The sequence below is a fragment of the Lutra lutra genome, chromosome 18 (genome assembly GCF_902655055.1).
Source record: "Lutra lutra chromosome 18, mLutLut1.2, whole genome shotgun sequence".
NCBI classification, from domain to species: Eukaryota; Metazoa; Chordata; class Mammalia; order Carnivora; family Mustelidae; genus Lutra; species Lutra lutra.
Window position 1 is genome coordinate 8,354,947 of NC_062295.1, and position 23,083 is coordinate 8,378,029.

A 23,083-nucleotide genomic window follows, 5' to 3' on the forward strand; every position below is an offset into this window, starting at 1 on the left:
GCCATCATCAGTCCTGACTTAGAGGACACTGGATGTGCCTCTAAGTGGGCTATAATGTTCAAAATCTCAGGAGATAATCTTTCCGAGGAATTTTAACACAAAGCATACAAAATGTATTAGTCTAACATCTATACTCTTGTCATGAACTGCCAACCTCTTTAACAGCCTCAAAGACTAGATGCTGTAAACGAGGACTCATTTGTCTGTTATAGGCACTGTTACATATACGGCAACGCAGAATATAATGTCTGAACCACAGGGATGTTGGTTAATCTTGCCTAAGGATAAAGACACTTGCATAGAGGACTTTCTATTTGCTTCTCCTCTCTCCTCCAACAAACCAGTGCACAAACACAGTGTGCACTCAAGGAATGGTTTTGGCCATTCCAAAACAACCAACCAATATTTCTTATTGTTAACCCTAACAACAAAAAGCCAACCAGTTTTTTTTTCTTTTCTTTTATAGGCAAAACAGGTTTATTCAGGAATAGCAAAGAATCCAGGACACAGCAAAACCATAGGCAAGTCTGGCAAAAAATGGAGAGGAACTTTATTCTCTGGAGAAGAAAGGGCAATTGGGAAGGGTTGTTTTGAAAAAAGTCCGTTGGGAGAAAAGCGAGAGTTCGGGGTGAGGACAGTTTCTCATTGGTTGAGTAGTTGTGGTAGTCTATTTCTTTACTTCTTTTTTTTTTTTTTTTTAATTTATTTGACAGAGGGAGAGATCACAAGCAGGCAGAGAGGAAGGTGAAGGGAGATGGGGAAGCAGGCTCAGAGAGCCTGACGTGGGACTCGATCCCAAGACCCTGAGATCATGACCTGAGCCGAAGGCAGAGGCTTAACCCACTGAGCCACCCAGGTGCCTGCATGGTAGTCTATTTCTTATAGGAGAAGAAATGACGTCTTTTCCTGTTGGGGCCTCTAACTGATGATTCCCTTCTGTTGACAATTTTTCTGCTGGGGTGTATAATTGACAATTCCTACTGTAATCAACCTGGAGTAATACTGAACCCACCTGGAGTAACACTGAACCCAACATCATCTTGTTAGTTCAGTCCCTAGAGGTCTGTTGTCCCTAGGCATAGCTAGACTAGCCAAGGAACTTGTAGGCCTACGTTCATGAGGCAGGAGTGCTTGTTTAGAATGGAAAGGAACATGAACGAATGCAACCCCACTAGCTTATGGATGTAATCAACACTACCCTAAAGATAAAATCTCCACACATACCTAACGAAATCTCCAAAGAACAAAGATATTTTTCAGATTCCAAACCTCTTTAATTTTTATTTTTTAATTTTTATTTTGAGAGGGAGAGAGAGAGAACGTACAGAAGGGGTGGGGAGGGGCAGAGGGTGTGGGAGAGAATCTTAAGCAGACTCCACACTGAGTGCAGAGCACAACTCCGGTCATGATCTCAGGATCTGAGGACCTGAGCTGAAATCAAGTGTCAGGTGCCTGACCGACTAAGCCACCCAGGCACGCCCAGATTCCAAGCCTCTTGAGATGTAACAGACGTCTCTGTGACCAGATGGAAGTGGCACAAGGAGTTATGAAGTCACATCTGTTAACATGACTTCCTGAGCCCCCAACTGACATGGGCCTCAGGAGACTGCTACCCCAAATGGTGCCTTTAAAATCCTCACAAACCATTAGGGAGCTCAGGACTTTGAGCCTAAATCCCCATTCTTCTGGAAGGCTCCGCACCAATAAATAGCTTTTCCTTGCAGCCAAAGCTCAGTGTCAGTTTCCTTTTTTTGGCTTGTCATGCATTAGGCAGAAGAATGCTCCTTTTGTTCAGCTACGGTATGAGCTCCTCTGTCTAGCTTCTTGTCTCCCTTTTACTGAGGTTTCATTTTATTTTCATATTATAAATCTGAACCAGAAAAATTGACATAATGAATTATTGCACAAACTTTAGTCTTAACCTTTATTAGGCACTTCCAGACATCTAGAATGAAAAGATATCTAAAAAAAAAATAATAAACTACTTAGTGCTGTCGATTGTATACAGTGAGGAATAAAATGCACTACATACAGAACAATGGCTTTAATGTGACAATGTTTCCTAAATATAGCCTGCCTGACTTAGAAGTTCCTTCGCTTTCTCTCCTTGAGGCCTTTAGCTCCCTGTCCTCCAACCAGGGAGTGACACGGAGGAGTGTCCCAAGGGATGTCGCTTCTAGAGATGGTCTAACAAGGCCTGGAGGCAGCAGAAGCTTTCTTTTAAAAGGTGAGGAGAGGGGAGGGGAACAGGAAGAGCTGGTTTTTCCTGTTTCAGGCACCAGCCTTCTGTAATCAGCCAGTAGACCTTCCTGAGGACAGCGGCCCTCCCCACAGGCCCAGGGTGCTGCCGCCTTCTGCCACCTGATGCTACCCATGGTTCCAATGGCTGTTGCCATACACCTGTTTGCCTCCCACTGGAAGGCATCTATCCACGCTATCTATAAAGAGGTTTGTTTAGTCCGAATGGGACCAAGGCATCAGGCCAAACCTGTTGGCCTGACGCAGGTGGCCCAGCTCGTGGCCCAGACCCGCCCTCTCCTCTGTCCTGCATTCCCATGTCTCCGTTACGCTCCCGGCCACGCATGCCATCCAAAGACACCGCATCCCAGGTGGCCCAATCCACACGAGCGGCCTGTTGGGGGGCCGTGGGGTGGAGGGTTGGCCACCTCAGGCGCAGGCCTCACGTCCCACCGTGCTATGCGCCCAAAATCGGCATCCTTACTGTTCCTTTTTTTCAACTGCAACAGAGCAAACAACACTCCGCTAAAGTTATTAGCATGAAATGACCTTGTGTGTCTACCCCTACCTTTTAGAATTACTCTGAGTCTGCAGGATCTGAGTTACTACACTGGGGAAGTGAAAGGAAGTGAAACTGGCATCCACGTGGTCAGACCCGAGGAAGGAATGAACACTAAAGGTCATGTTGTCCTCAGACTCAACATGACCTGCCAAGGAACATGTAGGCCTTGGTTCACCAGACAGGAATGCCTGCTTATTTAAAGGAACATTTAGGAACACAACCCCACTAGCTTAGGCATGTATAAATAGTTAGTTAGCTTACCCACTTAAGTAATCGGCACTACCTTAAAGATAATCTGCACATGTACCTAATGAAACTTCTAACCTAAAGAACAAAGATATTTTTCAGATTCCAGGTCTCTTGTGATGGAACAGACCCCTCTATGACCAGATGAAGTGGCATCAGAAGTTATTAATTAATATCTACTAACTCGACTTTAGGAGCCTCCAATCAATAACGTTTACTTTCTCAGGAGACCCCTGCCCCAAATGATGCCCTTAACTCTCACTTGTATCCTTTGCCTTTGGAGACATGTCTTGAAAGAAGGGAAATAAAAATGAAAATGAACTTTTGGGATTTCATCAAGATAAAAAGCTTCTACAAAGCAGAGGAAACAGTCAACAAAACAAAGAGGCAACCCAGGGAATGGGAGAAGATATTTGCAAATGACACTAGAGACACAGGGCTGATATCCAAAATCTATAAAGAACTCTTCAAACTCAACGCCAAAAAAAACAGACAATCGTGTCAAAAAATGGGCAGAAGACATGAACAGACACTTCTCCAAAGAAGACATACAAATGGCTAACAGACACATGAAAAAATGTTCATCATCATCAGCCACCAAGGAGATTCAAATCAAAACCACATTGAGATACCACCTTTCACCAGTTAGAATGGCCAAAATTAACAAGACAGTAAACAAGTGTTGGAGAGGATGTGGAGAAAGGGGAACCCTCGTACACTACTGGTGGGAACGCAAGCTGGTGCAGCCACTTTGGAAAACAGTGTGGAGATTCCTTAAGAAATTAAAAATAGAGCTTCCCTATGACCCTGCAATTGCACTACTGGGTATTTACCCCAAAAATACAGATTTAGGGAAAAGAAGGACCATCTGTACCCAAGTGTTCATAGCAGCAATGGCCACAGTCGCCAAACTGTGGAAAGAGCCAAGATGCCCTTCAACAGATGAATGGATAAAGAAGATATGGTCCATATATACAATGGAATATTATGCCTCCATCAGAAAGGGTGAATACCCAACTTTTGTATCAACATGGACGGGACCAGATGAGATTATGCTGAGTGAAATAAGTCAAGCAGAGAGTCAATTATCATATGGTTTCACTTACTGGTGGAGCATAAGGAATAACATGGAGGACATGGGGAGAAGGAAAGGAAAAGTGAATTAGGGGAAATCAGAGAGGGAGACGAAGCATTGGAGACTGTGGACTCTGAGAAACAAACTGAGGGTTTTGGATGGGAGGCGGAGTGGGGGGATAAGTGAGCCAGGTGGTGGGTATTAAGGAGGGCACAGATTGCATGGAGCACTGGGTGTGGTGCATACACAATGAATCTCAGAGCACTGAAAAAATAAAATTGAAATTTTAAAAACCTCTCAATTGTAAATCATTAGGGAGTTTGTGACTTTTGAGTATTAGCTCCCATTGGCAAGGAACCACAGCAATAAATAACCTACCTTTCTTCACTGCAAAAGCTCAGTTTTCAATTTTTATTGGTGTACTAAGCAACTGGGGCAGGGGGAGGGAGGTCTTATTTGGTTCAATTACAGGAACACTATTTTGTAATTACTAAGTTTTTCTAGATTTCCGGTACTTTGGGTTGTTCTTTGTTACTAGCAAAACATCCCAACTGATAAAAATCTGTCTTTTTTCCTGAAACAACTTCCCTTTTAGAACAACTTCCCGTTTAGAGCAACTTCCCATGAACCCATCATTTGGCAATTACTGTCAAAATGTGATGCATAGATAGCATTTAACTGAACACTTTTATCACTCCTAGGTCCTTAATTTCCAGAACTAGGACAAGACTGAAAAGATACTTATTATAATAGAAAAAAAGAGAGGGAATCATTTCATGTCCTCCAGTTTTGGTATCATTTCATGTCCTCCAGTAATTGGTTAAGTAAATTATGCCAACAAAATAGAACAGAACACAATGCATTTTTAAAGAAGAATGAGCTACCTCTACACTCTGACTTGGAAGGAGCTTCAAAATATTGCTTTTTCTTTTTTTTTCTCAGCAAGCGAGATAGAGAGCAAGAGCTAGAGCGAGAGCGAGAGCGAGAGCTAGAGAAAGAGAGAGAGAGAGAGACAGAAAGAGAGTACAAGCAGGGGGACTGGCAGACAGAGACAAAGCAGACTCCCCGCTGAGCAGGGAGCCTGACTTGGGACTCAATCACAGGGCCCTGGGGTCATGAACTGAGCTAAAGGCAGATGCTTAACAGACTAAGCTACCCAGGTGTCCCAATCTTTTTTTTTTTTTTAATATTATGTCTTGATTGATAAATAAAAGGTAAGATGAGCCCTTCCATGGAATAATAAAAACTCTAAATTTGTATGTGTCTATGTATAGAAGTGTGTGCACATATGTAAATAGCAAAAAGTCTGGAAAGTCATACACTATTTTGCAATTCCTAACTTTTTCTAAATTTGGGGCACCTGGGGGTTTTCTCTGTTACTTGCAAAACATCCCAACTGATAAAAATCTGTCTTTCGTCCTGGAAAAACTTCCTTTTTAGAGCAACTTCCCATGAATCCCATCATTTGGCAATTACTGTCAAAATTCGAAGTACAGATAACATTTAACTGAACAATTTTTTTTACTCATAGGTCCTTAATTTCCAGAACTAGTAGGAGAAGACTGAAAATATATTTATTAAAATAGAAAAAAAGAGGGCATTATTTCATGTCCTCCGGTTAGTAAATGGTTAAGTAAATTATGTCAACACAATAGAACATAATGCAGTTTTTAAGAAGAATGAGCTAGCTCTACATTGACGTGGAAAGAGCTTCGAAACATTTTGTCTCGACTGATAAATAAATGGTATGATGAGCGCATTCATGCAATAATAAAAACTCTAAATTTGCATGTGTCTACATATAGAAGTGTGTGCATGTATGTAAATAGGAAGAAGTCTGGAAAGTCATCTGGAAGGTTAGAGTAGGGGTGTGGGTAAGTTCAGTGGTGAAGAAGGGATTTCAATATTTTATCATATAGAGTGCTATAGCTTGCATTTCATAAGGATGCATACGAATAATAAGTGGGAACTTTTAAAAAATCAAAGGCATAAAACGGACTTGTAGTGGTTTTAAAATAAGCCTACGGGGTGCCTGGGAGGCACAGCTGATTAAGCATTCAACTCCTGATTTCAGATCAGGTCACAATCTCATGGCTGCTGAGATCAAGCCCTGCGTCGCCTCTGTGCTAGGTGTGGAGTCTGTTTGGGATTCTTTCTCTCCCTGTCCCTCTCTGCCCCTCTCCACGCTCACTCCCTCTCTCTCCCTTACTCTCTCTCTAAAGAAAAAGAAAAGAAGCCTACAAATTCTAGAATATTCCATTTAAGAGGTAAAATTTAATTTCCATCATGCATATCGGATGATTTGGGTTAAAACATACTTTTCTGCATAGACCTGGAATCAGCTATTCCTCCAAGAAGCTCTGGTTTCTTGCAGTGGGAAATTATAGAATGAGCACTGGATTGATGATGTTCGTTCTAGAATGCCACCAGATTGGTCATTGTTTCTCGGCTTTTCTATGGGGAAATTTAGAAATACATTATTTCTTTTGTTTTCAAAAGAAAACATTATGAATTCATAGTGTACAAAAAGCTATTTGGACGAAGGTGCTTTCATGAGGTAGATGAATAGGCAGTTCCCCATTCTTTTTTCAATGGTATTTTTAAAGTTTAGTTGCTAAGGACACACCATCAAATAATTTTTTCTTGTGGTAATGAATCTTCTATTTTAGTTGGAAAGACAGAAACAATTATCCTCTCTTTTTCTAATATAGTTACTTGTCTCTGAATCATTCAAATTAAATTGAGCTGTTGCATAACCAAAATTAGTATCTTTTTTTGGTCTAGCTAAATATTTTTAAAATAATATTTTTGAGACAGAAAAGTAAAAAGAACAAAAGTATTCTATAATCCTGGCACTCAGAGGACCACTATTACTATTTTTAATAAAAATTATACATATACATGATAAACAGTACTTGTCAAAGCATTAACTACTTATGGTTGGAAAGACTCGATATGGTTAAGATGTCAATTTTCCCATATTTGCCTATGTATTCAATACAATCAAAATCAAAATCACTGCAGTTTTGTTTTTTGTTTTTTTTTTTACATAAAGTAACAAGTGTATATATACAATTGTATGTATATATAGTGTTTATGGACCCAGAATAGGCAAATGATTTTGAAAAAGAAGAACAGATTTTTCAGGATTTATACCCTCTATATTTGAGGCCTATTATAAAGTCATAGCAATCAACGCCGTGGGATATTGGCAGGAGAATAAATCCATTAATCAATAGAAACACAGAGTCCACAAATAGATCCATATACATATAGTCAATTGCATTTGATAAAGGTGCCAAGTAATTCAAAGAAGGAAAGAACAGTGTTTTCAACAAATGTTACTGAAACATGGAAAAGCAGTCTGAACAAAAATATGACCCTTGATCCTAATCTCACACCATATACAAAAATTAACAGAAAATTGATCTAGATCTAAATACAAAGCTACAGCTATAAAATGTCTAAAAGAAAAGATAGGAGTGTATCTTTGCAACCTTGATTGCCAGGTTCAGCAAACTATGGACTACAGACCAAATCTGACCCACTACCTATTTCTGTTAATAAAGTTTTATTGGGACACAGTCATGCGCATTCAATTCTGTACTGTCTATAGTTGTTTTTACATTACAATAGCTGACTTAAACAGTCCTAACAGAGACCATACGACCCACAAAGCCTAAAAATATTTGCTTTCTGGCCCTTAGAAAAAACTTTTGCTGATCTTTGAAGTTAAGCATATATTTATTATATGACCTAAGAGTTCCACTCCCAGATAGGAAAAAAACAAAAACAAAAAACATATTCCCTGAAAGACCCATATGCAAATGTTCAGGGCAACTGTATTCATAATAGATGAAACTGGAAACAACCCAAATGCCCATCAGCAGCTAACTGGATAAACAAAGTGCAGTTCGTCCGTACAATAAGTGCTATGCCCCATTAAAAGAGAAAAAAAATATTAAACACGAACAACGTGGATGAATCTCAAAAACATTATGCTGAATGATATAAAAGAGTATATACTATGTAATTCCATTTATATGAAATTCTAGAATAGGAACAACTAATATATTTTTTATTGAAAGCAATTCAGGGGTTTCTTGGGACTGGGGATCAGAGTTAGGGTGTGACGGCAAAGGGCAAAAGGCAATTCGGGGGAGTAGAGTATTCTTGACCATGGTGGTAGTTACATATCTCAGAACTCACTGTAACTTAAAATGTATGTATTTTATTTCGTTATTTTTATACCCATAAAGTTGATTTTAAAAGTAAAAAATAAGGGGCATCTGGGTGGCTCAGTGGGTTAAAGCCTCTGTTTTCAGCTTAGGTCATGATCCCAGGGGTCCTGGGATCGAGCCCCGCATCAGGCTCTCTGCTCAGCAGGGAGCCTGCTTCCTTCTCTCTCTCTCTCTCTCTCTCTCTGCCTGCCTCTCTGCCTAGTTGTGATCTCTGTCTGTCAAATAAATAAATAATCTTAAAAAAAAAAAAGTAAAAAAAAAACATCGCGAATAACTCAAACTTGAACTCATACAACAGAAATAAATATTAAAGCAAGGTCACACTTTAGTACAACACTTGCAATCATCTATGCAGAAATGGATTTCCGTTCTGAAACCTACTTGTGATATAAGCACTTTGGAGATTAACCTTCGATTTCATTAAGACACTGGTCAGGAATGCGGAGTTGGTTTGTGCCAGTTACCAACTGACAAGCATAAAATAACGTAAATGTTTTGGGTTTTGCTGTATAGATTTCTCATCAAACACACTGGAGATCAGAGACAGAAGAAGCAAATGGTAAACAGGCAGACGTATAATATAAGTCTTCCTTCTAGGGAGGGCCATACGGGTATAAAAAGTCTCTCAGGTCAGGAGAGGGGAAAAGAAAAGCCTGGCAGAATCCTCGTTCTAGTGGGGGCCTTATCATCCACAGCCATACAACCAAAGGAAGGCCAGGGAACCAACCCGTGGTATCTTTGCCTATGCGTGTGTTTCCATAAACTTTCTCATCAAAGATACCTTACATTCTGTAACACTATCTGTGGGCATCTTTTAATCCCATCACTCTCCCTAACTCTGATACCCATGTGTGGTGAATCCCCCCCAACAAACGAGAACTTTGACAGGAATGGAATAATTTTGGAATTGGCAGGCTGAATGCATCCTAAACATATCTAAGCTCGTTCTATTTTAGTTGCTAAACGGATCATCCTGGATCAAGATTAGACTTAAAAGATATGTATGATTTGTTGTCTGGGAAGTCAGTAGGAAAGCATAAGAGTAGGACAATTCTATAGCCCCAATACCCTTGTATAATTCTATTTTCTGTTCTCTATTTCATCTATCTCTGCTCCAATTGTTATTATTTCTTTCCTTCTGCTGGCTTTTCATTTCAGTTTAGGAACTTCCTCCAGTTCTTTAAGGTGTAAAGTTTGGTTATTTATTTGAGATCTTTCGTCTCTTTTCATGCAGGCATTTAGAGCTCTAGATTTTTCTCAAAGCCCTGTTTTTGCTGCACCCCCTAAGTTTTGGTATATTGTGTTTTCATTCTTACTCATCCCAAAGTGTTTTCTGATTTCTTTTCTGATTTTTTCTTTGGTCCATTGGTTGTTTAAGAACATGTTGGTTAAGTTCCACATATGTGTGTGTTTTTCCAGTTTTCCCTCTGTTACTGATTCCTAGTTTTTTTCCCACTGTTGCCAGAAGAGATACTTTTGTGATTTCAATCTTCTTAAATGTTTTTGAGGCTTGTATTGTGGCATAACATCTGGTCTGTTCTGCAGAACTGTTCCACGTGCACTTGAAAATGCTTATTTTGCTGTATTGGTATGGGATACCCTTAATAGGTCTGAATTAGGTCTGGTTGGTTCATACTGTTGCTCAAGCCCTCTAATTACTTACTGACCTTCTTTTGGTTGTTCTATCCATTGTTGAAAAGGGTGTATTAAAGTCTACAATGATTCTTGCAGAATTTTCTATTTCTCCCTTCTGTACTGCTCATTTTTGATTCATATTATTTTTTAGCTCTGTTGTAAGGTATGGATATGTATATGACTGTTCCATTGTCTGGACGGATTGACCCTTTTATCAATATATAATGTCCTCCTCTGTCTCTTGCAACAGTTCTTGACTACAAATCTATTTTGTCTGATATTATTATAGCTACCCGACTTCTCTTTAGGTTGCTGTTTGCCTAGAATATCGATTTTTATCTATTTTTAATCTACTTGTGTCTTTAGATCTCAGCTGTGTCTCTTAGACAGCATAGAGTGGGATCATGGTTGTTGTTTTCTAATCTGTTCTGTCAAACTAGCTCTGCTTTTTTTTTAAAAGACTTTATTTATTTATTTAGAGAGAAAGTGGGGAGAAGCCAAGTGAGAGGAAGAGGGAGAAGAATCCCAAGCAGACTCTCTGCTGAGCACAGAGCCCAACCTGGGACTCAATCCCATGACCCTGTGATCATGACCTGAGCTGAAACCAAGAGTTGGACACTCAAGCAACTGAGCCCCTAGGCACCCCAATCTACCACTACTTTTAAAGAGAGTTTAATCCATTTACATTTAAAGTAGCTACTGACAAGGAAAATCTTACTGCTCTCAATTTGCTCTTCTTCTCAGCTTGCTATTTTTTCTTTTTTTTTTTTTCCTTATTGTTCTTCAATATCTCTATTCCCTTCTTCTATGTTTATATGATTTTTTTTTCTCATTTCTTTTCTCTGGAAATGTTAAAAGTTATTTTCTTATTGGTTACCCTGGGGGGATTACAATTAGACTCTTATACCTATTACAATCTACTTTGTATTATCATCATCTTAACTTCAGTAGTATATAGAAACCTTGCTCTTACACTGCTCCTTCCTTCCCCCTATATGTTAACACAAATTTCATCCTTACACATTGACTTTACCTGAAGTCAACTGATTCATAGCTGTCATTAAATCTAAAAACATATTTACAGCAACATCTAGAATAGTATTTGACAAAACAACTGGGCACACAGCCTTGCTAAGTTGACACATAAAATTTAACCATCATAATAATCATATTAAAAACAAAACTTCAAGATAATAAGAGATTGTCTAACTCCAGAGACATTTTTCACAATTGACAGTGCTGAGAACTATAAATAATCCCGACTTCTTTTTTTTTAAGATTTATTTATTTATTTTAGAGAGAGAATAAGAGAGAGTGATAGACCGAGAGCATGCAAGAGTGGGGGGAGGGACAGAGGAAGAAGAGAATCTGAAGCAGACTCCCCACTGAGAGTAGACCGTGATGTAGGGCTTGATCTCACCACCCTGAGATCATGACCTGAGCTGAAATTACCAGTCCAACATTTAGCCAGCTGAGCCACCTGGGCGCCCCTATAATCTTGGCTTCTAATGTTGTACTTTATGCCTGCTAAAACTCTCCAAAACACAAAGTAGTGACAATGTGCTTATGTCTTTTTCTAATCTTCTTTTTTTTTTAATTAAGTAGGCTCTACATTCAACGTGGCATTCAAACCCACAACTCAGAAACCAAGAATTGGACACTCTACCAACTGAACAGCTAGGAGCCCCAATGTGTTATGTTTTTAAGGTAGGAATGTTGATGGTAGGTTAGGAAAAAGAGAGAATAAACTGGTTTTGGTAGAACCCGTTTGGTAATCACCTGAATAGCCCTTTACAAAAAAACAGAAATAAACATTTATTGAGCACCTACTGTGTGTTAAATGCTTGATTAAACACTGTACATGGACTCAACTCATGTAATTTGATTCATGCAATAATTCTGAGGTTACTTTTTTTTTGTCTTTTTCTAAGAGGTTACTTTTTACCATGTTTCTTGTGTTATTGGTAATTTCCGCTCGACAGATAAGGAAACTGAGGTATTGGTTAGAGTACAGTCATGAAAATAGAAACCAATGTAGATATTTCAAGCATAATGTTATTTAGTACAGAGAATTAGGGGCTTAAAAGCCTTTTGGGCGGGGGCAAGAGGGTGGAAACCCTATGGAAGGGCTGCAAGAGCTATTGTCACAATGGTTTTCATTTGTGCCATGGCTTCTGCAGTCCAAAAAGTAGGGAAGTTGCTGCTTCTGTCAAAAAAGTTCAGAAAAAACACTGTTGATTGTCACAGCTGCCTTAAATCACTGAAGCAGGGCCAGGCAGGGAAGAGAGCCAAAGCTCAAACAAAATACACAGAACAATAATTTATATTTCTTCTTCCAAACCTCAGGAAGTACATCCGACTTGGCAAAATATCAATGAACCCAGAACACTGGCCATAGGGCATCTGGGAAATGTAGCTCCCAGGATTCCAGGCCAGCCTTGGGAATTGCTAACAGGAGCAGGAGAAAGAATGCTAGGATTCATTTTCTACTTTTTCCACAACGAGTTTCTACAAAGTTAGCAGCTTAAAACAACACTCAGTTGTGTCATAGTTTTATAAGTCCAAAGCTCAACGGACTCAGCCCATAGAGCATGCAGCTCCTGACCTTGGGGTTGTGAGTTCAAGTCCAACGTTAGGCATGGAGCTTACTTTAAAGGGAAGGGAAGAAAAAAAAAAAAAAAAACGCGCAAGATATACTATTACTCTAAATGAAAATGACATTTCTAAAGTCTACTTCTCACTGGTATTAAGTCTAAATTCTCATCTGACTCCAATTCACTTGCCTCCTACACCTTTTCTCTCAACAACTCTATGTACACCCTTCAACCATATTAGAAATTATTTTCCAAGCAAAAAAACTTGTGTAAATACTGGCACTGTTTTACATTTTTGCCAATTTCCTTAGTGTTTGACTTCATACAGTTGGATTCGTGTATCTGTTTCTGCGTTTGACATGTTGCAATATCACAGTGACACTTTTCCAGAAGTTTCTGGAAAATTCCAGGAACGCACCTGAGACCAACAGAATGAAAAAGGCAAATAACGTCTATTATTAAAATAATATTAATTTTGCGCACCCCTCAAAATCCCCAAACCACAGTCTGGGAACCCACTGGGTACGTTATTGTGTTCATGGCCGAGTTTTCTGGAATGTATGGTCTCCTCTCATTCTTCTCATAGCCAACAGCTCTTATAAAGGCCCACAGCACTCCCCTCAGCAACCAGAAGGGCTTTATCTCACAAGTGACCGTTGAGTCCATTCCCTGCCTTGAGCACAGAGAGGGCACTCAGAACTGACTGAACACACAGCAATCACTACGCGGGCCAATATGTGCCTCACGAAATCTGACGCAGCCCAAGGTGACAGGATCCCAGGACAATTTAGGAAAACTCAAGAAAACACAACTGGGCTAGGCCCACTCGCCTGGGTCGCAAAATTTAAGGAGTCGCCCCCAAACTCCGTAATCCAGGTAACTGAGATTTTAAAGGCAATATTCTAAAAATTCAAGTCGGTTTTTGCAAACAAAATTTCCCTGTTCACGACTTTCGGAAAACTTTCCACCGCGTCGCGCGAGTCCCTCAGATCAACGGCCCCGGCTCGCGGCGCCACCACCGGGCGAGCGCGGGCGACAGCCAGACAAAGAGGCAGCGTAACCGCCGGCTAGATGTCCGCACCCCGCAGCCGACTGCCACTTACCGGCCGCTTTTCCCCGCCCCCGCCCGGCCCTCTCCACCAGGGCACCCCTGATTGGCTGGGCCGCCTCACGTTCACGCTGCCATTGGCCGAGAGGCCGGCGGGGGCGGGCGCGGGTAGACTTACCTCCACAGGTCCTCGCGGGAGCGTTATTGTGCGCGGCTGTTGCTGTTCGTTGAGCTTCTGTTGAAAGAAGCGGCCGGCGCGGCGCCGCCGGAGGTACGTTGGGGCCGGGCGAGAGCCCCGCGCGAGCGGCGGTTGGTCGAGTCGGCGGTTGCGCGGCGCCGCGCGCCTGAGGGCCGAAGCCCCGGGACGCCGCGCAAGCAAAGCGGTCGCGGCGGCGGGGCCGACCGAGAGGCGCCCGCAGAGTGGCTCCGGGGCTGCGGCCGGGAAGACGCCCGCGACGGGCGAGAGCACGCGTCCGCGGCGCTTCCCAAGGGGGGCGGTGCGGGGAGCGGCGGCGGCCGCGGCGTGCGCCCCGCGTGGGGGTCGCGGCTGCGAAGGGACACGGCGACGGCCGCCACAGGGTTTTGTCCTTCCGAGTAAGTACGGGATCGGGGCCCGGCCGGACTACTTTTAGCGGCTCCGGGGTTAAGTGGGACCCCGCGCGGCGCTGAGCGGCTGGCTGAAGATCCAGGGGGCGGGAAGGCTATCGTGGCGCGGGGGGCCCGGGGACACAGGGGATCCCCAGAGATCCAGCGACCCAGGTCCTGGGGGGGCCCGGCGCGCAGATGTGGGCCGGACACCTGTTGGCGCTTAGGGGCGCTGGGGATGCTGTCGCCGAGTCGTCCCGGAGGTGGCTTTCCCTCTCGGGCCCAAGCTTGAATATAGATGCGTATCTACTTACGAGACCGTCTTCTTCTGACCGGCTTTCCCTCCCATTTGGGCAAAGTTGGAGGATGTGTGCGGTAGAGGAAGCGTTTAGTTTGCTTTTGTCTCTCCGACTCCAGTCCGACTGTACTTGGAAAATTGACCTCTTCCAGCTTTGCCTGCTACGGGGCCTGAAGACCAAGCCGCGGACGTGGTGAGCCGGCATCTGCCGTGGGCTCCAGGACGAGCTAACTTTCACTGCCCTAAAGACGTCGCGTGGTCAAGATCTAGAAGAAGGAGGGTGCTCGGTGGCCCTGTAGAGGAAAACGTTGGACGAATTTGCGTCTTGTCCACTGTAAACGGACTTCGTTTACGCCAGCCTGGGATTCCATACACTAACCGTGAGGATTTTGTCCTGTGTTTACTGGTAGCCAGGAACCGATCGGAGACATGGGTATTTAAAAAACGCGGTGAAGAACAGTCAAGACAAAGGTAACTTGTGTCACAGGAGAGCTACTGAAAAATGCAAAAATGAAGCCTCCGAATCAAGGAGTAATTACGTCAAGTTCAGCTTTTGTCAAATAAGCCTTCGTAGTTTATCCTTCAGTCCGGCGTTTAGAGACGCTGAGTCTCACCCTAATCAAACGAATCTACTTAATTCTCAGTCTTACCTGCAGATTTGTACAGACCACATCCTAAGACTGATTTCTGCCTCAACAGAAATGCAAGAACAGTGCCCTATCGGAAATGATTTACGTCCCTTAAGAACTGGTGTGTCTACGTACATCTTGAATTTTCTGCTCTGTTTGGCTCTCGTACCTCACCTCAGCTCTCAGTTCACTGTATTTCCTTGATCCTTGTATCTTGAATTCCGGTATGAAAATACTGTGTGACCCTCCCATCTTTGTGCATATCCTGTAATTCTCTTTTAGTGGGTGTTTACAGATGTATTTCATTTCATGTAATCAAATTTTAAGTAATATACTGGGTAGTTGTTACCAATAAAAATAAACTTTATAACTTTAAATGTGCAAGAGTGTTCTCATTGAATTGAGTGAGATTACATTAAATATAAAACTATCTTATTTTGTCTCATATTATTGCACCATTTAAATGCTCTGCTCTCTGAGTCTTTTTTTTTTTTTTTAAGATTTCATTTGAGAGAAAGAGCACATGAGCAGGTGGTGGGGGGAGTGACAAGCAGACCCCCCACTTAATGCTTGATCCTATGACAGGGAGATCATGACCTGAGCCAGAGTTAAGACTCTTTAACTGACTAAGCCACTCGGGCACCCCTGTTCTAAGAATCTTAAACCTTGATAGATACCTTTAAAATGCATTACTATAGACTCAGGTACCTAATTTCTTATCATTCTTCAGCTTTACCAATCTCAGGAAGCCAGAAAAATTGTAGTCAGGCTGTATTTGGAGAGAAATAACTGACTCTCTGAGTAGGGCAGATACTCGGATGTAGTTGGCATTTTTGAACTTCTGATTAAATTTCTTGGGATGTAAGGGGTGTTCTTATGAACAGATCTTACTAAATTTAACAATTATGTAGATGCACTAAATGTATCTACTAAATACGGTACCATTAATGTACCTCTGTGACACTGTGTATAGTGCTGCTGATACGAAATAGCTTAGAGATAACTATGGCAAAAGTTGCTGAGGCCTGTTTTGATACTTTAAGGAAAGAATGACCCAAGCTGGCTTTCCAGAAGTTAATTTTTGTAAGTTGGGTATACATTTAAGCAGCATCTTATATAGCTATATGAAAGTCCTCTTCCTGAGGATATAAAAGTAAACACACATCTCTGCCCTTAAAGCTCATCACTAAAAATATATGTTTGTAATAGGGTATTCAGATAAAGTTCTCTTGACGGGAAGCTTTTTTAAAGAGGTGATCTTTAAACATGACCTTGAAGGAATGAGGAAAAAGGGAAAACATCGATAGATGACAGTTCTGATAAATTTGAAAACAGTGAAAGGTTTATAGGAAATAATGAGATAAAATTCAATAGCTTCAGGAAAAAGAAAATAAAGGAAAGATAATCCAATCATGCTAGTCTGATTATGTAGAAAATACTTGCCTATAACAAGTTAAATACTGATTTAACTACAAATCTGATAAAAAGGTATAGAGAGCTAAATCTCATCTGTAAGTATAGAAATTTGATAATGGTTAGAATTTGTAACAAATAACTAGTGTGAACATATTACTTCAAAATATTGAGCTATTAAAACAAGTTGCTAAATTAGTTAAAATTGTCTGCCACTGGACATTAAGGAATGCTGACAAGCATCTACTTCATTTCATTATGAGCACTTTATAATGTTTCATTTTATGGTATTCCATTGATAAAAATGTTTAAAAGCAAAATTGTACTAGCACTTAGAAGGTGGCTGATGGCAGCTGGCCCATGGACCACTGAGAGGAGTAAGGATTAGTTCGTGCTCATTATGAGATTATCACCTGGCACATGATCAAGTTTTGTCATTTTGTTGATCATTATGTTGATCATTACTGGAGGTTCTAAATGTAGGAAGACAAGAAAAGAAAAAAATAAGGATTAGCAAGAAAAATCATGACATTGCCTTCATAGAAAATTCAAACAAGTGAATCTGATGACTTAATTGGAGATATGATCAGTTAAAACAGTGCTTATATTTCTCTGTAATAGGCAGACGTGAAATTTTAAAAATGTTTTATTCATTTGAGAGAATGAATTTGTAAGAAGAGTACAAGTAGGGAGGATAAAAGGGAGAGGAAGAGGCAGACTCTGCGCTGAGCGAGAATCTCAGTCCAGTGCTTGATTTGATCCCAGGACCCCAGAATCATGACCTGAGCCCAAGGCAGATGCTAAACCAACTGAGCCACCCAGGTACCCCATAAGTATGAAATTTTAAAATGCCACTTATAAAGCATTTTAAGCTGATACCTAGGGCATTAAAGGAAGGAATAGAGGATCAAAAGATACAAGTCATCTAAAGTAAAATGTAGACATAAATTGAACATCAGTAATGTCGAATGTGAATGGATTAAACGATCTAGTCACATAGAGATTTTCAGACTGGAGGAAAAACAGCATCCAAGTATGTGCTGTCTACAGGAGATACACCTTAGTTTGAAAAATACAAATATGTTGAAAGTGAGAGGATAGAAAAAGATCTGTCGTACAAAGAGCAACCATAAGAAAGAGTGGTTATACTGATGTCAAACAAAATAGACTTTAGAATAAAAATTTTACTAAAGGTAAAGAGGGATGTTTTATAATAAAAGGACTAGTCCCTTGGGGCGTCTGGGTGGCTCAGAGGGCTCTGCTTTCAGCTCAGGTCATGGTCTCAGAGTTCTGGGATGGAGCTCTGCATCGGGCTCTCTGCTCAGCATGGAGCCTGCTTCCCTCTCTCTCTCTGCCTGCCTCTCTGCCTACTTGTGATCTCGCTCTCTCTGTATGTATATATATGTGTGTGTGTGTGTGTGTGTGTGTGTGTGTGTGTGTGTGTGTATAGGACTAGTCCCCGAGGAAGTTGTAACAATTACATATATGTCCATATATGTGTGTATATGTATACGTTATATATACATATATATATAATAACAGCACCAAAATACATAAATACATAAAGCAAATATTGACAAGAATTGAAGGGAGAAATAAACAATTCAGTAATAATGGTTGGTGACTTCAATACAACGCTTTCATAATGGATAGAAAACTAGGCAGGAGATCAGTAAAGACTTGAGTAACACTGCAAACCAAGCAGACCTAGGAGACATCATGCAGTCAAAATAACAGCAGAAAACACATTGTTCTCATGTACGTAGAACATTCTCCGATATAGACATACTAAGCCATAAAACAAACCTCAGCAAATTTAAAAGGATTGAAATCAATGAAGTACATTTTCTGATTACAGTGGAATGAAATTAAGATTCAGTGCCAAGAAGAAATTTGAGAAATTCACAACTGTACCTAAATTAAAGAACTCCTAAGTAATCTATGGGTCAAAGAAACTCCTCAAGAGAAATTAGAAAATACTTAATGACAAAACATTCCAAGACTTTGAAGTGAAATTAAAGCAACTGTTTGAATGAAATTTATAGTCAGGGAGCCAGGGTGGTTCAGTCGGTTGAATGTCCAATTCTTGGTTTCAGCTCAGGTCTTAATCTCAGGATCGTGAGATTGGGGCCCAGCAACGGCTCCACATTCAGCAGGGAGTCTGCTTGAGATGCTCTTTCTCCCTCTCCCCTACTTGTGTGTGCTCGCGTGCTCTCTCGCTCTCAAATATTTTTTTTCTTAAACAGGAAACTTTTAGTGATGGACACCTATTTTAAAAAAGAAAGTCTCAAATAAAAAATTAAAAAAAAAAAAAAAAAAGAAAGTCTCGGGGTACCTGGGTGGTTGAGTGTCCAACTCAGTCTCAGCTCTGGTATTGATCTCAGGGTTTTGAATTCAAGCCCAGCATGGGGCTCCTACTTTAAAAAGGATAAATAATAAAGAAATAAGATCTCAAGTCAATCACCTGACCTTTAGTCTTAATACAAAAAGAAGAGCAAACTAAACCTAAGTCAGAAGAATGAAGGAATAATAAAGATTACAGCAGAAAGTAATAAAATTAAGAAAGAAAAAAAAAAAAACAGAGAAAATCAAGGAACCAAAAAGTTGTTTTTCAAAAAGACTGACAAACCTTTACCTAGACTGAATATGAAAGAGACTCAAATAACTGAAATCAGGAATGACAGAGGGAGTATTACTACCATCCTTCCAGAAGTTTAAAAAAATAAATTGATGAGAATACTATAGAACAATTCACTTCATACCAATCAAATAAATGGTTGAAATAGACAAATTTCTAAAGAGACCCAAATGAACAAAACTGACCCAAGAAGAAATAGAAAATCTGAACAAGCCTATAACAAGTATAGGAACTGAATTAGAACACAGAAAAGGCCAGTATCAGATGGCTATATTGTTGAATTCTACAAAACATAAAAAATACCAATTCTTTTTTTAAAAATATTTTATTTATTTATTTGACAGAGAGAGAGATCACAGGTAGGCAGAGAGGCAGGCGGCGGGGGCGGGGGGAGGGAGTAGGCTCCCCACTGAGCAGAGAGCCTGATGTGGGGCTCAATCCCAGCACCCTGAGATCATGACCTGAGCCAAAGGCAGATGCTTAACCCACTGAGCCACTGAGGTGCCCCCAAAATACCAATTCTTTGCAAATTTTTTTTACGAAACAGAGAGGAAGAAACACTTCCCTAATCATTCTGTGAGGCCAGGAGGCCAGTATTCTTCTGAAAACAAAATCAAAGACCTCACAAGAAAACTGCAGAACAGTATCTCTTACGAATATAGATGTAAGAATCCCCAGCAAAATACTAAAAAATTCAATCCAGCAACCCAGGGAAAGGATTATACACCATGACTATGTGATATTTATCCCAGGAATATGTATATGGCTGTTCTATCTTCTGGATGGATTGACACTTTTATCAATATATAATGTCCTCCTTTGTCACGTGTAAAAGTTCTTGACTACAAATCTATTTTGTCTGATATTATTATAGCTACCCCACTTCTCTTTCAGTTGCTGTTTGCCTGGAATATCTATTTTTATCTATTTTCAATCTACTTATGTCTTTAGATCTCAGCTGAGTCTCTTAGACAGCATATAGTGGGATCATGGTTGTTTTCTAATCTGTTTTGTCAAACTAGCTCTGCTTTTTTTAAAAAAGATTTTATTTATTTATTTACTTAGAGAGAAAGGGGGGAGGAGCCAAGTGAGAGGAAGAGGGAGAGAAGAGTCCCAAGCAGACTCTCTGCTGGCCCAACCTGGGACTCGATCATGACCCTGTGATCATGACTTTATCCCAGGAATGCAAGGCTGATTTCCCATCCAAAAATATATTAATGTAATCTACCATATCAATAGAATAGAAAACAGAGCCATATGATTTTGTTAATAGATGCTAAAATATTTTCTAACAAAATACAATGCTCCTTTACAATAAAAACATTAAACAAAGTAGAGATAGTTGGGAAATTCCTTATCCTGAAAGGTTATCTGTGAAAAATCCACAGCTAACGCCATACAGAATGGTTAAAGACTAAAGATTTTTCCCCTAAGTTAGAACAGGACAAGGATGTCAACTTTTGCCACCTCTGTTATTATACTGGAGTTTCTGGTCAGAATAGGCAAGAAAAATTAAATATAAGGCATCAAGACTGGGAAAGAAGAAATAAAACTACCAACATGTGACAGGCTCTTATTTGTAGATAATCCTAAGGAACACCCCCCCCCCCCAAAAAAAAGCTAGAGATAAAAATAAGGTCAACAATGTTGCATGCAAGATGAATATACAGTTTTCTGTTGTATTTCCATGTATTTGAAATGAAAAACCCAAAAATGAAATCAAGAAAAATAGTTTCATTTACAACAGTATCAAAAATAAGTGCAAAACTCTAAATACTACAATACACCTTTGAAAGAACTACATATCGAGGTAAATGGAAAGACTTCCTTGTTCTAGGATCAAAGTACTTGATAAAACTGAGGTAGCCATACACCCTAAATTGATCTATCTAGGTTCAACAAATCCCTATCAAAGTCGAGTAGGCTTCTTTGCAGAAATTGTTAATCTGATCCTGAAATTCACATACATATTTAAGGAACTCAGAATAGCCCAAACAATCCTCAAAAACAAAGTTGAGGACTGATATCCTAAATTTAAAACTAAACAGAAAGCTACAGTAATTGAAACCTACATATCAGTGGGATAAAACTGAGAATCCTGAAGTAAACCTTAAGATTTAAATTAATTGGTCTTGACAATAGTGCCACAACAATTCACAGGGGGACAGAATAGCCTTTTCAATATGGTGCTGGAACAGCTGTCCACATATAAAACAATAAATGAATGATCTTCACACTATTTATAATTAAAATGGATCAAAGCTATAAACCTTGAGACAGGAGTAATCTTCATGACCTTGGATTAAGCAGTGGTTTCTTAGATGTGACTCCAAAAGCTCAAGCTACAAATACAGAACTAGGTCACCTGGGTGGCACAGTCAGTTAAGCCTCTGATCCTTGGTTTCGCCTTAGGTTGTAATCTCAGTGTCATGAGATAGAGCCATTTGTTGGTCTCCACACTCAGCTCAGAGCTCCTTAAGACTGTCTCTTCCTCTGTACCCTCCCTAAGATAAATAAGTAAATCTTCTAAAAAACTAAAAATTGTAATTTTTCAAAGCATATGACCAAGAAGTAGAAAAGACCCACAGAATGTGAGAAAAGATTTGCAAATCATAAGTGAAAAGGGACTGAAATCTAGAATATATATATAATTCTTACAAGTCAATAATAAAAAGGCAAATAATTCAATTTTAAAGTGGGCAAATGATCTGAATAAATAAGACAAGTGGCCAATAAGCAGCATCATTAACCATCAAGGAAATGCTTATCAAAATGACAATGACATACCACATCATTCTCACCAAGATGACTCTATTGGAAAGACATAATAATGAGTGTTGATGAAGAGATTAAAACAAAATCCCTCATACACTCCTGTTGTGAATGTAAATTGGTCCAGATGTTTTTGAAAACAGTTGTTCCTCAGAAGGCTAAATAAGGAGTTACAGTATGATTCAGCAGTTCCATATAGGCATATAACCAAGAGAAATGATCACACAGAAACTTACAAGTGAACGTTTATAGCAGATTCATTAATAATAGCTTGTTTTGGCTCTGAAGTAGATTTAAATATCCAAAATTATTCTTGGAAGTATATCTAACATAAAAGTAAGGTAAAATCTGAGATGTAAAGTTCAAATCCTTTTTGTTTACTTAAGTAATTTCTATACCCGATGTGGTGATCCAACTCACAACCCAGAGACTGAGTCACGTGCTTTTCTGACTGAACTAGCCAGGTATCCCTTGAACACTTTAAGATAATATACATTTAAATAATCTTGGTTTACTCTTCAGTAGTTACTGAAACATTGGCTGAAATGCTTTTTTTTTTTAAGATTTTATTTATTTATTTGAGAGAGAGAGAGAGAGAGCATGAGAGGAGAGAGGTCAGTGGGAGAAGCAGACTCCCTGCTGAACAGGGAGCCTGATGTGGGACTTGATCCCAGGACTCCAGGATCATGACCTGAGCCGAAGGCAGTCACTTAACCAACTGAGCCACCCAGGTGCCCTGGCTGAAATGCTTTTAGAAAACTTCTAAATATACTAGAATTCATGGAATCGTGAAGCATATGAAGACCGTATAAAAAGGACATTTTCATGTTTGGGTAAAATGTGGAGATAACAACCAATAGAAAGTAAATATAATAGCAAAAAGCTATGAAAATTATAAGGCATAACACCAAGTATAAGTTAAAGCTTTAGTGGCAATATTAAATGTAAATGGATTAAATTCTATTAAAAGATTCATTAGGCTAAAATATTTTCAATAACTTACAAGAGACCTCTAAAATTGATGGGATGGACAACAGTATGGTCAGCAAGATTTACATCATCAGATAAATGAAAGATAACATTTTTAAAGTTCAAAATTAACAGGATAC

At 39.9% G+C, this 23,083-nt stretch overlaps 1 protein-coding gene across 3 annotated transcripts in view; it reads left to right on the forward strand.

The window, feature by feature from the left end:
• Nucleotides 1-13,749: 13,749 nt before the first annotated feature.
• The window catches only part of ATF7IP2 (activating transcription factor 7 interacting protein 2), a 51,028-nt gene continuing 41,694 nt past the window's right edge, over nucleotides 13,750-23,083 (forward strand). The window contains exon 1 of one of the 3 annotated variants that reach the window (XM_047714469.1): nucleotides 13,750-13,910. The gene's annotated coding sequence lies outside the window, so the exon portion shown is untranslated. Of the gene's footprint in view, nucleotides 13,911-13,935; nucleotides 14,234-23,083 lie in introns of those variants that run through there. The other 2 variants (XM_047714470.1, XM_047714467.1) reach the window with 2 other exon arrangements.